Consider the following 14,608-nt stretch of genomic DNA (forward strand, 5'->3'; position numbering starts at 1 on the left):
TTGTAATTGAGCTGAGAGAGTCAAAAGTTGTTATGGAAATGAAGTAATTAATAAAGTTGGATGTGTTAGTTTTAAATATCCTTTGAATGGGATTAGATTCTTATTCTATACAAGTGTCGTTAGTTCATTTGATATATTTTTATAAAAAGAAAACTAAACTAAAATTTCTTTGAAAAAAAAATTGGTTTTCACCGTTTGTATGTTATGCTAGAACTAAAGCAAATACAGGGTGTCCCGTAATAAAATTTAAGGGATGATTCTTGGGTATATTCTAGGAAAAAATTGTTCTTCAATAACACTTTATCTACAAAGTTGATACTACTTACTGATGATTTGAGCAAACTTAACTTAGGGGTAACCGGAGCTAGTTGGGTCCAGGGGCAAGTAGACTAACTACCAATAGCTAAAAAACTGAACAATTTATATTAAGTTTATTCTTGTTATTACATTCATGTTGCCTTTCGCCATAGTTGGACGTAGCTCAGAAGTTATCCTGAAAAAAAAACAAGTTTTTGCCTTCGTGAGTAGTTTTTTGGTTCTCTTTTCTTTTTTTTCTTAATACCGACTTTTCACAAGCCGATTTTAGCCGCAAGATCAAAGTCGACTAGGATTCTTCTACGGTGATTGTCTTATTAGTCATCTTCGGCCTACGACGTTCACACGAATCGACTTATCACGAAAAGCTTCGCCGCATGGCTAAAACGACTCGTGAAAAGTCGGAAATTCGGCATAAAGTCAATGTTTTTTTTGGAAAAAGAGCAAGTGAGTGTTTGTATTCAAAATACGTAGTTACACTGAACCAAAAAAGTACATAAAATTAATCAATTCGTACATTAATTTAATGTAAAAATTCATGGCAAATGAGCCAATGTACAAATTCATTAAATTTAAGAATCTTTTTATAAACAAATTCATAAGGGAATGAATCTTTCTTAAAAATTAAGAATGAGTTCTTAAATTTTATGAATTTGTTCATAAACAAATTCGAAAATGTTCGAACATGTTTAAGAAAAGTTTCTTTGATTTTAAGAAAAGTTTCATAGATTTTAAGAAAAGTTTCTTAGATTTTAAGAAAAGTTTCTTAGATTTTAAGAAAAGTTTCTTACATTTTAAGATTATTTCTTGAATTTTATGATTTTTTTCATAAATTTCGTAAAAATTTGAATGAAATGTTGCTTAAATTTTATGAAAAAAATAATAAAAGCTATGAATTTTTCTTAAAGTTGTATGATTGTTTTCATAAAATATAATACGCTTTTCATTAAAATGTATAATACATTACCATTTCCATTTCAAGCCTTTAATTTGTTCCTAAAAAAAATTGTATCCCAAACAAACAAACAGCAAAAGAAAACAACCCAGAATCTTAAACAAAAAAATGAAAATTGTTTTTAAAAATAAAAGAAATTATTAAGTTTAAACGATATAAAAATGTTTTATTGATCATTATCACTATAAATTTCAGTATAAAGTTAATTTTTAATTTAATTTTACTTTTTTAATGGATGCATCATCTGGAAAGATAGAAAAAAGATTGTATTAGTAAAATTAATATGTACTATTTGATTTAAAAAATTGAAATAGCTAGAAGGTTAAATTATCTTTAACCTTATTGTAATCGGCAGCATTAGACTATGGAGCTGAAAAAAAAAACAAAAAAAAATTTAATAAGTTGGGGAAAAATAAAAATATAAAGAATTTAGGTTGATAATATTAAGTTAAAACAAAATTAAAATATTTAGAGAGATAAAATAAAATTCAACACTTACAGTGCGGTTCACATGGTTAGACGCACCAATTTTCGTTTACATAAATTTCATTTTTTTTGTGTGTGTGCAAGAATAACCAAAAAAATTATATTTATTAGAATGGTTATTTAGTTCTTAATAGAAAAACAAAAAGAAATATTGGGTGAGTTGAAGTTAACGGTACTTTTTAGTCCTTCTTGTCTGTGATGTAAGAAAAAGGGCAGCTTTTTTCGGTTCACATGATTAGACGCACACCTTAAATTAGTTAGTTTGGCGAGATCTATTGCGCTGATTTGATTAAATTTGGAAGATTAAGCATCAAGAAGTTATTTTTTAGTGATTTTCATTCAAAATCTGTTAAAAAAGTTCTGAGCGCGAAAGAATAAGGGAAAAATGACGCGTTGGATTCCGAAGGTCTTTCCATAAGCCCCATTGCCAAAAAAATAGGATGAAGTGACTATTTCAAAAGAAATTATTTAAAAAACAGTGCCTCCTACGAAAAAAACTTCAAAGGAGGAACAATAGAAGCTTTAACTCCTCAGGAAAAATGAAAATGTATGAAAAAAGCGTCAAAAACAGCTCTATCCCCGAGCAAAATTAAAGAAAAAGCTCGGCTAACGGGAAGAACATCAATTTTTCGGTGAATTTTTTTGAATGCTGAACATCCGAGATTAAAATAAAACTTAAAAATAGTTTTTAAAAAACGCCATTTGAAAGAAACAGCGGATGGAGATCGCACGTCTTCACATAACGTGGGAAACAAGTTTTTGAAGTTTTTTTAAATTGGCGAAATGTGTTTTTTCTAATGAAAAAGAATTTAATTTGAATTGTTCTCATGGGTATTACCACAAATTTCACGATTTTCACTAGGAGGAAAAGTTTTTGACACTTCAACATTCAAGAAAAGGAGGAGTAATAGTTTTGGGAGCCATTTAATATTACATTCGATTTAGTTTTCGTTTCAAACCACTCATTTTTGCAAATGGCGTTTTTTAAAAACTATTTTTAAGTTTTATTTTAATCTCGGATGTTCAGCATTCAAAAAAATTCACCGAAAAATTGATGTTCTTCCCGTTAGCCGAGCTTTTTCTTTAATTTTGCTCGGGGATAGAGCTGTTTTTGACGCTTTTTTCATACATTTTCATTTTTCCTGAGGAGTTAAAGCTTCTATTGTTCCTCCTTTGAAGTTTTTTTCGTAGGAGGCACTGTTTTTTAAATAATTTCTTTTGAAATAGTCACTTCATCCTATTTTTTTGGCAATGGGGCTTATGGAAAGACCTTCGGAATCCAACGCGTCATTTTTCCCTTATTCTTTCGCGCTCAGAACTTTTTTAACAGATTTTGAATGAAAATCACTAAAAAATAACTTCTTGATGCTTAATCTTCCAAATTTAATCAAATCAGCGCAATAGATCTCGCCAAACTAACTAATTTAAGGTGTGCGTCTAATCATGTGAACCGAAAAAAGCTGCCCTTTTTCTTACATCACAGACAAGAAGGACTAAAAAGTACCGTTAACTTCAACTCACCCACTATTTCTTTTTGTTTTTCTATTAAGAACTAAATAACCATTATAATAAATACAATTTTTTGGTTATTCTTGCACACACACAAAAAAAAATGAAATTTATGTAAACGAAAATTGGTGCGTCTAACCATGTGAACCGCACTGTACCTACTAAATTCTATGTTTTGCTTTAGTTTGCAATGACAATGTACAGGATTAGTTGAGAATCGACTTTAATATGGTTTTTATTTTGTGTCGATTTTTTCCCCTTTGCCGATCCAAAGTTGAAGATGACGTATGTGCCTCCTTATTTCACAAAAATATCAAATCACGATTTTTAATTTTAAAACATGCACCTAAAACAAAAAAAAATTAAAATATGTTTAATATATAAAAGAAAGCAATTTTTAACATTCTATGTTTTTATACTTATCTGAGTATATGGGAAAGAGGCAACGGGAACCACCAATATTTTAAACTGTTACTTATACTCTTCAAATTGCCTCCGTGGTTGAAATGCTTTACACTGTTTATAATAAATATTGTCTTTTATTCACAAACTTTTATAACTTGTTTCGGCAACAACCGTCCACTTTGAATATCAGATTTTAAATGAAATCCTCAAAGAAATCTTTCTGAGGCATAGATTCAGAACAACAGTTATTATTTTATAGATTGATGAAAAAGTACATAGACTTTAAGAAAATATACTTAAACAGTCAAAACGTAAGAATTTTTTCATAAATTATGTGTATACTTTCATAATATTTAATGAATTAATTCTTAAATTTTGGAAAAATATGAATTTCGAACTTAAAAAGTATGAACAGATTCTTAAATTTTAAGAATAAATTCTTAATACCGAATACAGGATAACGGTAAAATATTCGTTATTTTTCTATTAATGAAAAAATACATTCATTTTAAGAAAAAGTACTTAAAAACACAAAATTAATGAACTTCTTACAACACTGTAATTTTGAAAATTGATTTTATCACTTTAAGAACTGAAAAAAAGTCAATTTTAAAAATTATCTTAACTCGAAATACAACTGAATGGAAAATAATAGTGAATTTCGTTCATAAAAGTATGTCCAGATTCTAAGATTCAGTAAAATATTCTTTCGAATTGGGGCTAGAAGTTTATGAATTTATTCATTAACCTTCGTATTTGTTCTTAAAAAAATTCATACAAATATTTTCCATAGGAAGTTTTTTATGAAAACTTATTCTTAAATTTTATGAATTGTTCTTAAAAATAATTTTTTTTTTAAGAATTCGTACTTAAATTCAATGAATATTTCTTAAAAATTTATGAATTTCGGTTTATGAACGAGATTCATAGTTTTTAAGAATAGGTAATAATGTTTTCAGTGTAGGTTAGGTTAGGTTAGGTTAAATGGGCTGTAAGTTGATGTTGTTACCGTCACACTTAGATCAATGTAGATCCCTTGTGATACCCTGAAGTATTTATAACCTCATTAAAAAAGTGTAATCCTATGAATCCTATGGTTTTTCGAGCCACTTGTTAGACTTGACAAAGTTCAGTAGGCTATTGCCTGACAGTTCTGATAGTTCTTCTAATTCATTAAAGTAGTTCCCAAAAAATGTTTTTCTAGTGCGGCAGAGTGCTGGACAGTGACAGAGGAAGTGAGTAGTATATTCCTGTTCGTCCTCATTGCCGCAGCCATCTGTATAAGGGATCTTAAGGAAGGTTTACTGAGTAGTAAGATCTTATTAGATTTTTTCTCGTCATAATTCGGCCAAAGTTTTGCTGGTGTGACCGCCTTTCCATCTTTCCATCTGTGAGTGAATAAATTGGACACTAGTGTTTCTTTTTTTTTAAGATAAGTCAAATTGGAGTCTAATATCCCCGGTCTCCACTACTTTGGAACCCCTTTACTCAGACAAATGATAATTTTCTTTATTAATACTGATAGTAGAAGGTACGTTAGGATGTTAATTTTCAGACGAAATGTACATTCTTTGTAACTACGTTTGAAAAATCAAATATTATTAATTTTTAGAGGCTGTTCATTTTTTCTTGCCCATGATAAGTTTTTACTTTTAAGGGAAATTATCTTTGTGAAATATGTGTAATAAGCATGTTTTATTAATTTATTTTTATGCAACTATAATGGACATAGAAAGTCAGTTAAAAGTTTAACAGAAAACTCATACATTTTATGATAGGTACTTCAGAAAAAAACTTGCACCAGGTAAAAATTAAAAAAGAAAAAGTTGTTTATTTTGCTCCCGTACAAATTATCGAAAAAATTTTGCCGAACTAAAATTTATCCCATACAAATGTATCGATAACTTGTACCTATGGGAATTTTATCTCGGCTAAAATTTAGCTCGATCTGCGTACCAGGCTTTAAGTCTTAAAAGGTAAAGATCATTTTGATCAACATCCATAAGAAAGGATTTGGCTTTTATTTTAAGTTAAAATATTATGAGGATATGTTGCTACTAAAAGAAATTCTATAAAAAAAATGTCCCGTGAAAAATGCAATTAAATACTTTTCCCAATTTCCCAACGCTATTAGCCATTGTTGGCATTTTCGTTAAATTTTGTATCTTATTTTTTTCTGAATATTTTTAAAATGTTAATGTTTAATTAGTTTTATTGAAAATTGAATTTCGAAAACAATTGATAAGGTAAATAAATAAAATCTAGTGTAGGAATTAAATTCAGTACCTTTAGATTTCGTATGATTGCATTTGAATTCAATGTTTTTAGAAAACATAAATAACGTTTGTTTTTATTAATGTTTTTTTAAATTCCTCCTCTACAACGTGTTAAAAACAACTTGAAAAAGAATTTTATTCATTCAAATTTCTCAGTACAAGTATTTTATTTATGTACATTTAAAAAAAAAAAAATATTTTGAATTCCATAAAATAGTGTGTTGTAAATCTGACAGAGTTGAAACTTTTTTAAATTTATTTCGTTGTAAGCTCATTTTAAATCATCATCACACACACAGAGTGGTGATGCAAATTTATAACTTGTCCGACCATTAAAAGGAATTCATTTAAATATCATTAAATCTATAGTGGCGAGAATTAATCCAATACGATTTATATTATATTAACGTGAGAATATGTATATTAAGTTGCATCAGTGTCTGCCGGTGCCGTGTCTGTGCGGTGAGTTCTTTTCATATTATATATACATTATTACACTCTGAACGTGTTCTTTATTGTTTGGAACGATGATGATGGGATGGATAGAGAGCACGGTGGTCTTGAAAACGCGGCAGGTTTTACAAAAATGGACCAAAAAGTAATGATGCAGATTTGTTCGAAATGATCTCAGGATTCAAAATTTGTAAATTTCAAAATCGTACCTGATCCCTTTTTTGAGTTACAGGCATTATACATATATATATGTACATACATTTGACTTAGAATGGGAAAAAAATTAAACAAAAGCACATTACAATGTCCTATACCTTTTTTGAAAGCTAAAATATACTCCTTGAATTTGATGTTTATTTGAAGTTAATTGAGTAACTAACTTTTGAGAAATTTAATTTCAAAGTCAAAATTTTTAAAAAAAATAATTTTTTGTATATTTAAGTTCATTTTTAAATTTGAATTACAAGGTATACATTTTTTTTTCAAAACTGAATGATCTATTTAGTTCTTAGTCAAATCCTTAAAAATAGATGCAAAGAACTATTCTCTAGTTTTTCAAAAATGGAAAAAAAAGATTTGTACTTTTATTTGTGTTTTATTTGTTCCCAAGGAAAAATTTGTGTAATGGTTATTTACTCAACAGATTTGTAAGTTCTAATCACACCTAGCGCGACTTGGATTCAACCCCAAGAACGTAGTGCTATTTTGGCTCCTTTTTTGGGGTTTTTTGTTCAATTTTGGTGTTTTTTTTTTTGCCATTTTTAGAGTTTTGTATTTTTTTTTTTTAATTTTTATATATTTTTTAAATTATTTTTATTACGTTCTGAATATTTCAGGACTATTTTTGAAATGTAAGAGTTATAATGCTACGTATAACAGAAAAATATCCCACATTACATAGGTTTCAGTACAGCTGGGGTCCTCAGGGACCACAAAACCTTTTCTCGATTTTCATCGTGAGAGCCATTTTTCATGAATCCATGTTGACTTTTCGCGTTAATTTAAAAAAAGAAGACGTCCTGATCAGCAGCGGGCTACCGTGACCTTTTTTCCATTTGATTTGAGGCTAATTTGTTTTTTTTTTTATTTAAAAAAAAAATTAGGAAAAAGCTAAAAAAAAAATTTGGGAAAAAAGATATGTACATCTTTCCTTGAATCTCAAAAACTAAGATACTTTTATACATCCGGTTTTTGTTTTTGACTTAAAATCAATGAGAGCATTGGTTTGTGTAAAAAAAACTATGCCCTTTATTAAAAACAATTGAATAAAATAAACTTAAAAAAAAAATATTTTTTTCTAAAATAAATACTTTAAAATTAAATTTCTCAAAAGCTATTTACTTAATCAACTTCAAATAAACATCAAATTCAAGGAGTATATTTTAGCTTTCCAAAAAGGTATAGGACATTATAATGTGCATTTGTTTTTTCTTAAATTTTGTTTTTCCTATTCTAAGTCAAATGTATTTATACGTATAATGCCTGTAACTCAAAAAAGGGATCAGGTGCGATTTGGCATCCTGAGATCATTTCGAACAAATCTGCATCATTACTTTTGAGGTCCATTTTTTTAAAACCTGCCGCGTTTTTGAGACCACCGTGAGAGAGGATATACATGAACACTGGACAGGCCGGTGGACGATATACCCCTACTTGGACATCATATTTAAACAGGACGAGTCACTATCCTGGAGTTTGTGTCTGAATCTGAACTATGGACGTTACGTTGTTCAAGTATTACCACGCCGACCACGCCGTTGATGATGTTAATCAGATGTAGTGTTTAATTATCGTAAAAATATTTTTACATCAAAAAACAACATGTACACAGACAAACACACAAACATTGTACATATCTAAAGGATAGACTTTTGTTAAATGTCATGTAGTTTGTGAAGGTTAAACATTGCATGCCCATCAATGTTGAATATAATCAGAGCTTATTTATTATATACACCAATTTATACAAATACAAACCTTTCCTTTTTTGCATATGACTATATAAAGGTCTCTCGTATACAATCAGTCTGTCTGTTTATTCAGTTGTGAATCAAAATCGAAATCAAAAATTATTCTAAATTTACCTATTTTAAGGATTAAATTTTGTCTAACTAAAAAAAAAAAACAAAAACAACAACAAATTCGACAAATGAAATGTTTGGTTGATGTATTTACCGTTGTTGTGGTCTTATAGTTGTAAATTTGTTTTTAATGAGATTAATTTAAATGGATTGGTTGTATGCCATTTACCAATAGGTTTATGCACTCACATGAATAGGTCTAAATTAACTTGGAATAATGATGAAAAAATAATTCTCTAATTTTTTTATCATTTTCATTTTCGTCTATTAGAGTCCATCCAACCGAAGTAGACATAATAAAAAACATATTCAAAAAATACTAGTACTAGTACTTTTCTATTTGTAAAGATATTTGCTTTGTTTCCATTGCCAATCCGAGTCCGCACCACCGCCGTTTGGCGGAAAATTTCAAAGTAACAACCGCCGCACCACGACTGCACCACGTCCGCACCATTTCATTTTGAATGAAAAATTCTGTGTACCACCGCAGCACCACGACTGCACCACGTCCGCACCATTTCATTTGAATGAAAAATTCTGTGTACTATTGCAGCACCACGACTGCACCACGTCCGCAACATTTCATTTTGTATGAAAAATTCGCTGCATCATGATAAATTTTTTTTGGAGTATTGAAAAATAAAAAAAAAACAACCAACGAGAAGGAGATTCGAGCGCGAGTATCCAGAGCACTTTCAATTAGAAGTCCAACGGTGGTGCAGCGGTTTGGAAATTTTTAAAATGGTGCAGATGTGGGGCAGCGGTGGTGCGGCGGTTTAGATTTTTTTATAATGGCGTGGACGTAGAAATTTCTGATAATGGTGCGGACGTGGTGCAGCGGAATTCCATTTTTACTCGGAAAATGCACTGGAAATAAAACCTATGACGGCCAAACTCACAATGTTGCTTCAATTAAGTCTTACAGGAGATGCAGTTCAATCTGCGAAGCTTTATAGAAGCAAAATTGTTAATCGGTGTATTTTCTGAGATACCGAATTTAGGTGTGACAAGCTTTAGTAGTGCTATTTTATATACAAACATTTCTCTCTAGTACACTTATGAGAACAAAAAACACTATCAGCTCTTGATAACAATATTTATCAGAGTATTAGAGTGTACTCCCTTAAAGGGCAAAAGGAGTGAAAAAAGGTTATATTTTGGACCTTTTAGAGTTTTATATCGTGTAAAATTAATCATTCAAAGAAGCTTTTCTGGATCATTATATGAGCATAATTTTGTTAGCTGTTAGTAACCAGCTTCGAAAACTTTACTTAACTTGCGCTTCAGCTTTCACTTCACCATTGTGTTCACAGCCAGTTAATCAGCATTAAGAAGAATACTTCATAGTTTAAATTTTTTTTTGTAAAGGCTATCGCTTTGTCATTTTTTGATGCAAAAACAACTATTGATACGAAAAACATTCAACTATTGATACAAAAAAAAATTGCTTCTTGACTCCTGTCAAAAAATTTAAACTTTTCATACAATTTCACACTTCACCCCCAACAGTTCACATTCACTTTCTGATGTGTATGAGTGAGAGGTTAAATTACACTCTTAAATGTTTATCTTGGCATCAATAAAACTACGGCTCGAATCGGTAAAACCCCTATTTTGTCCAAATAAAATAATAAATTAGCTACAGTTGATCAATCCTTCCATGATATTCCTCAAAATTAAATAAGTTTCTAACATTTGCTTAAAAATCAAAAATTTAACCCTTGAAAAAAGTTTTCAGATTGAATATTCAATACTTTTGGCTTCGTAAAAATCGATAAACCTATCTCTTACACTCCACAAGCATAATAGATCACCAACATCTACATACAAAACATCCTCAAACACATCAACTCTATGTTGTTCAGTTGTCTCAATCAAATTCATATTATAAACAATCAATCCTCAAACCATCTGCGAATTATGGACTTGAAAGTCCACAGTACCTACCACCTAAATTTGCGCTATACGCACCCTTGTCCAAATATCATATTATACTTAAGCAACATATACAAACCTGGTCATTCATTGGAAAATTTATCCTTCATTTCAAATGCAGGTCTTTAACCATCTTCATAAACCTAACCTATACTCCTTCAATTGAGTCTCAATCAGCAGAGTAGATATCTATACTAAACATTTACCAACAATATACCATTACCCACCCACTGACAAGCAAAAATATCTGCAATCATCCAATTGGGTTAAATATTGGTTCACAAATTGTTCTTGAACACAAGGATAGTAGCTTCGTATAGAAGACCTTCTTCCTTATAAACCCAACTCAAATAAATCCGTTTATTGTATATCCTGTCAATATCATTTGCAGGTGACCCCCATTATGAGAATGTTCTCCAGTTTGTTGTCCTACAAAAGCTTCTTCTTCATCGCTTCACTTCGATTAGAATTGAATTCAAAACCCAATTGAGCATTTAGTTTCGAAATCCATAATGTATTCATGGTTAATCATGGACATTATAATTTCACAATGAACTTCATCTTCATCTTTCTCAAGAAAATGTCATTACTAGCATGCAGAGCTATTGAAATTGAAACTTTTTGTTCTTATTCATTTTGAGAAATGATGAGAAGGACATTTTAAGCTCGAGTAAAAGCTTTTGATGTACCTAAACATGTTTATGTCATAGAAGAACTAGGAAATGGGTACTTTTGGAATGCAGAAGTTGTTGTTAAAGTACTACTTCATTCAATAAGATTTATGCCGAGGTATTAACTAACTAAGTATTAAATTAATTAACTTTACAGAAATCAATATGAACTCATGACTGAGTAAGTTTGATAGAAAACATAACTTTGCAATTTATCTGTCGTCTAGACTAAATAGGAAGATTAAATTAAGATTAATTGATATTTCTTTGAGAAAGAGAGTTCCAGAATGAGTTTAAGTCCAGTGCATTTATAATTTGACCCAGCAGTTTGTAGCACACCCAACTTTTTTTGCTCATACGATAAAAGGTTGGGTGAATATCATAACCCTGATTTTTGGCACTCGTGAAATTCACCTTTTGGCCGCCATCTTGTCTTGGATATTAGTTTTTATTAAATATCTCTCTCTGAATATTAAAAAAGTAACAAAAGCCAAAATAGTAAAAACGAAAAAAAAATGATAATTTTTTTAGGTTTTGAGCACTTTTTATTAGAGCTGTGTAAATCGATAATTTCAAAAGATTCAATCGTTCAGTTCAATGCTTCGTTCTTTTCAATCGTTCATTTTTCCGATCATTTTGGTTTATTTTCTTTTTGGTTTAATGTTAGCCTTGTTCCATTGGAGGTAAGGTTCCCAACCGTACTATAATATATAGTACTATATTTGGGCTTTACGTACTATATACTAGGTGTGTTTTTTATTACCACCGGTCTTAACTGGTTAAAAAAAACGCCTCGGGGCTTAGCGAGAAAAATTGGCAGCACTGCATACTAAATGTTCCGAAATCAGCTGAAACAAAAAAATATAAAGTTGTCGTATTTTTCGCTTTTGGGGTTTCTTGTGTGTTTTTGAAAAAAAAGTTTAACTAACTGTTAAATAAATATTTAAAATAATAATTGTCATTCCAAACATCAGTTTTGATGTTTTTAAACAAATTCTAAACAATTTACGAACAAGTTAATTTGGTAGCACAGATTTAAATCTGTTGAAAAAGTTAAGCCCAGAGAATTCTCCGGGCTAAACAACTAAGCCCAAGGGGCTAAAATGTTGTTGCATTTAACATGTAAATTGCTTAGCCCCAACTGTGTTTTTTTTGTCCAGTTAAGACCGGTGGTAATAAAAAACACACCTACTGTTAAAGAAATATATAGTACGCAAAAATACTATATTTTAATGAGGTGAACGAAATCAAAAACAAAAATATTTCTTATGTTGATTGAACTTTATTGCTTTATATTGTCCATGTACATATCTGAACTCGCCTAAACCTAGCCTACTAAGGCCGTGTGTTGATTGAGTTAATTTTTAAGTTAAAGTTTTCATCTTCGGTAAAATTTTAGCCTTCTCTACAGGAGGATACATTTAAACCTATTTTATTCACAACGCTAGTGTCAAAATTAAACCTAGGTTAAAATTGTCACCTAAATTTTAACGCAATTAAAACACCTCCTAAATGTTTTTAAGATATTTTATATTCCATTTCTGCTAGTGAAGAGTTCACAAAAAGTATTTTTTCAATCATGATTCATGAACTCAAAACGGCGAAAATTGAAATGTTGAATATGAAAAACCTTATGATAATTTTTTGTCTACAAAAAAATTTTGAATAATATCTACAAGAAGTGCAAAAAATAAAGGTTTTACAAACAATAATATGCAACAACTTTAACAAAAATTCCTTGACTTCTTTATTTACTTATAAATACTATATTTGTGTGGAAAGTACTATATTTTTTTACAGTTTTTCCTCAAAATACAATAATCGGTTCCGAAAATGTTGGGAACCCTAATTGGAGGTGGTATTATACTAGCCCCGTTCCATTGGAGGTGGTACCTAGTTTACTCATGAGTAGATCTAGTACTAGAATTAACACATGATCTTCTACTCGAGGAGATAGGAATCATTGTATATATATTTCCATAGTACTATCATAAAGTGAAACGATCTTAGGAACTCTAGTGGTGACTTGAAAAAGCAGAATTTGTATGAAAAAAACACACTGAGCTCCGCCTCAAAAAAGTGGCGACATGAACTAACACTAAATTCTACTTCATGATAGTACTATAGAAATGTATTTACAATGATAGGAATGTGTAGTTGTTGTACTAGATTACTACTCACGAGTAAACTACCACCTCCAATGGAACAGGGCTAAATAGTAGATGTATTGGTTAATCTAGTACTATCTATCATCTACTCATGCTCTTCTTCCCGAGTAGATACGATTTGTATTGAATTCGATGAAAGTGCGTTCTATTGGAAATCGCTAGTAAACTACTAGTAGTACTTTGCCAACTCTCAAAGGAACAGGGCTTTTGTTTTCAATGCTATGAAGCGTAGATTTTTGAAGTTATACTTCTTTTGCGGCGATGAGCCATATAAATTTTCATTTTTGATAAGAATGTCAAAGGGATTATTATACACGATCGTCATCTCCGAAACTAACAATTGGGCAGCAGGGCTGTCGTTTCACCTTTAGAGTTGGCGGTACTTTAATATTTAAAAATGCAGTACACCGCAGTACGGCAAAACAAACACGTGGCAAGATGCATGTTTTATGTCGCAAGTCGCATGTGGCATGTGGCAAGTACCATGTACCATGGATATGTCTGGGACTCTTAATTGTTGTTGTTCCTATCATGCAGGTGATATCCCCGACAGCGTTTTTCGTCCGTGAGCTTGAAAAAAAAAAAAAAAAAAATCTATTGATGGTCCCAGTTTCTTGAGCACATTGAACATGAATTTAACTCCGCTTCGGTTTAAAGCTTTTTTTAACAGAAAGAAAAAATATATTTCAGTACCTACAACTTATATGGGTAATGTAATAGCAACTGTACTTCTATTAGGTACAAGAAATCCAATAGAATTGAAGGACCTGCAGCAAATAGTGTCAGTAAGTCAAATGACTTGATAAATTTGATTGTTATATGTATTTATGGCGGATATCATTCCATTAAAGTGATTTATCCAACTGTGTTCTACTAATAAATTTCACTCAGTCACTCCTAGGTCCTAGGACATAAAAACAAAACAATAAAACAGAAAAAAAAAGTACACAGAAAAAGAAGAACATTATTCGAGTTAAATGGCTTCAACCGTTTCCCCAGTTAAACTAGATCCTAGGACCAAAAGCATCCGCCATCAACATATAACATCTATATATACATACTGCCTGGAAAAACCTCAGACAAATTCATATGCCAAAAGAGATTTCACGAAGGAAATTTATTATGATTGTCTTCTGCAGGATGCCATTTGGTGAACTGCTGGACACGGGCAGTACATATACCCTCGCTCGTAATAGTTCAAGAACTCTCATGGTTGCAGTTCCATGTAACAAAAAAATACTATGACCTGGCATGCGTTATAATTGATTGATTCATATTTTTGTGTAGATTTTTTTTTTTGTTTCTACTCTCTTGTGTCCTTGTAACTATGAAAGTTAATAAAATCTAAAACATT

This window comes from Episyrphus balteatus, chromosome 2 (genome assembly GCF_945859705.1).
Source record: "Episyrphus balteatus chromosome 2, idEpiBalt1.1, whole genome shotgun sequence".
Taxonomy (NCBI): Eukaryota; Metazoa; Arthropoda; class Insecta; order Diptera; family Syrphidae; genus Episyrphus; species Episyrphus balteatus.